The sequence below is a fragment of the Penaeus vannamei genome, chromosome 24, assembly GCF_042767895.1.
Source record: "Penaeus vannamei isolate JL-2024 chromosome 24, ASM4276789v1, whole genome shotgun sequence".
Taxonomy (NCBI): Eukaryota; Metazoa; Arthropoda; class Malacostraca; order Decapoda; family Penaeidae; genus Penaeus; species Penaeus vannamei.
This window is the reverse complement of record NC_091572.1, coordinates 5,220,202-5,222,701: the sequence shown is the minus strand read 5'-3', so window position 1 is coordinate 5,222,701 and position 2,500 is coordinate 5,220,202. Positions and strand designations below refer to the sequence as shown.

The window sequence follows — 2,500 nt, the reverse complement described above, 5'->3', positions numbered from 1 at the left end:
ATTTCGCGTCGCCGTTGACCGGCGGCGCCCTTTCCGACGCCTCCCCGGATCAGAATCCTCCTCCAAGGGCGTCGAGGAAGCCTCCGTGTAACCTCCGCAACTTTCATCCCAGAATCTGATCGAAGAGATTGATTTACTTCAATTTTTTTTAAATCGAGTATGAGTAAGCATGTGAGAAAACACGATATAAGTTTCTACTCGGAGTGAAGATTATATTTTTATGTAACATTTTCGTACAACTTTTCCAACTCTATTTTGGTAATTTGGACCAAACTTTGATTTCCTAGAGTTATTAAAGAACAAAACCCTCACACTCTCCACAACTCCCAACAACTTGAGTTCAACACTTAGAAGAAAAAAAAAAACATGAAATGTACATAGCCCTATATATAAACCCCATAATTACATAATTAATGATGCATATTGCTCCTGGTATTACGTACTCAGCCAATACTAGAGGAAAACATCTTTCAAACTCAGCTAAGACTAATTAAGGTCTCTATTAACTAGCGCGAATTTCCAATATATTATTCGAGTCTTCGTCAAAGATGAATAAATCTCTATACATATATATTTTTCAAACAGGCAGAATATAGCTTATAATGAAGACATGTTTTTTTATTCTCTTTTTTTTTTTAATCCTGCTTAGCGCTTGTAATAAAATATTTGTGTTCGTAGTCAGTGAGCAGGGGTTGGGACGCAGCTCGTGATGAAAACGCTCTAGTGATGTCAATAATTCGCTTTAAAAGGAATAATCATAATTAGAACCAAAATTGAAGTGCGCGACGTCGTGTCAAGGAATAGGTTCCGGTAAGATTGTAAAAAAAAAAATAAATGAATAAAAAAAAAGTAAAATTTTAAAAAGTTATCAATTTATCTGATCTCTATTTAGGTAAAATTATCAACGGTAGGATTCTTTAAAAAAAAAAAGGAAAAATAGTTCTCTCTCCAAATAAAATTATCAACAGTAAGATTGTCTAAAAAAGAAAAAAACAAAACAAAAACAAAAAATGATCATCACCGGTAAGATTGTCAAAAAAAAACAAAATTTATTTTAAAAAAGTGATTTATCTAATCTCTCTTCAGGTAAAATTATCACCGGTAAGATTGTCTAAAAAAAACAAATAAAAAAGTGATCCATTTATCTGATCTCTTCAGGTAAAATCATCACCGGATTGTCAAAAAAAAAGAAAAATTGAATTAAAAAAGTGATTTATCTAATCTCTTCAGGTAAAATTATCACCGGTAAGATTGTCTAAAAAAAAAAAAAAAAAAAAAAAAAAAAATTTAAAAAAGGTGATCCAGTTATCTGAATTCTCGTCAGGTAAAATAATCACCAGTAAGATTGTCTTAAAAAAAAGCGAAAAATTTAATTAAAAAAGTGATTTATCTAATCTCACTTCAGGTAAAATTATCACCGGTAAGATTGTCTAAAAAAACGAAAAAATAAAAATAAAAAAGTGATCCATTTATCTGATATCTCTTCGGGTAAAATAATCACCAGTAAGATTGTCTAAAAAAAAAAAAAAAAAAAATTGATTTAAAAAGTGATCTAATCTCTTCAGGTAAAATTATCACCGGTAAGATTGTCAAAAAAAAAAAAAAAAAAAAAAAAAAAAGTGATCCATTTATCTGATCTCTCTTCAGGTAAAATCATCACTGGATTGTCTAAAAAAAAAAAACAACAACAACGAAAAAATGAATTAAGAAATCTGATCTATTTATCTAATTTCTCTTCAGGTAAATTTATCACCGGTAAGATGTCTAAAAAACGAAAATAAAAATAAATAGATAAAAATAAAAAAATAAATATATTAAAAAAAGTGATCTATTTATATAATCTCTCTCCAGGTAAAATTATCAACCATTTTGGGCAAGCGAATTCGTTTAATTAAAGATCAACGAGTGGTTAGAGCGGCCATTGAGAGAGAGGAGGAGAGAGAACGAGCCGGGACGAGAAGAAAGTGGGTTGGATAAGTTGATTTAAGTGATTGTAGTTGATTTAAGTGCCTTGGTAGAGTCATAAATTTTCAGAGGTTAGAGGAATAGTCTTAGATAGGTCTTTGAAGTTACTGACATCACTCCTTCGTTCTTTTTTTCTTTCTTTCTTTCTCTGTCTTCTGTGTCTGTTTCTGTCTTTCTCTCTCGGTTCATCTGTGTTTTCTTTTCTGTCTGTCTGTCTCTCTCATTTTCTCTCTCTTTCTCGCTCTCTTTCTCTCTCTCTCTCTCTCTCTCTCTCTCTCTCTCTCTCTCTCTCTCTCTCTCTCTCTCTCTCTCTCTCTCTCTCTCTCTCTCTCTCTCTCTTACTCTCTTACTCTCTTACTCTCTCCTTCCTCGCTGCTCTCTCTTCCCCTTCTCCCTCTTCCTCTCTCTCCCTCCCTCCTTCCATCATTTTCCATCTATCCATCTATATCTGTTCGCATCCTCTCACCTATCAACCTTCTGTCTATCTCTCACTTCCTGCCTTAAACCTTCATGAGACAAACCCCAGCTCACGCAT

The 2,500-nt window shown here is 32.8% G+C and overlaps 2 protein-coding genes across 4 annotated transcripts in view; both read left to right on the top strand.

The window, feature by feature from the left end:
• The window catches only part of LOC113827084 (uncharacterized), a 96,456-nt gene extending 95,621 nt beyond the window's left edge, over positions 1–835 (top strand). For all 3 annotated transcript variants that reach the window (XM_070138270.1, XM_070138269.1, XM_070138268.1), the window contains one exon: positions 1–835. This exon is cut by the window's left edge and continues 1,026 nt beyond it. The gene's annotated coding sequence lies outside the window, so the exon portion shown is untranslated.
• The window catches only part of LOC138866212 (uncharacterized), a 201,026-nt gene that overhangs the window by 107,494 nt on the left and 91,032 nt on the right, over positions 1–2,500 (top strand). The window lies entirely within an intron of this gene.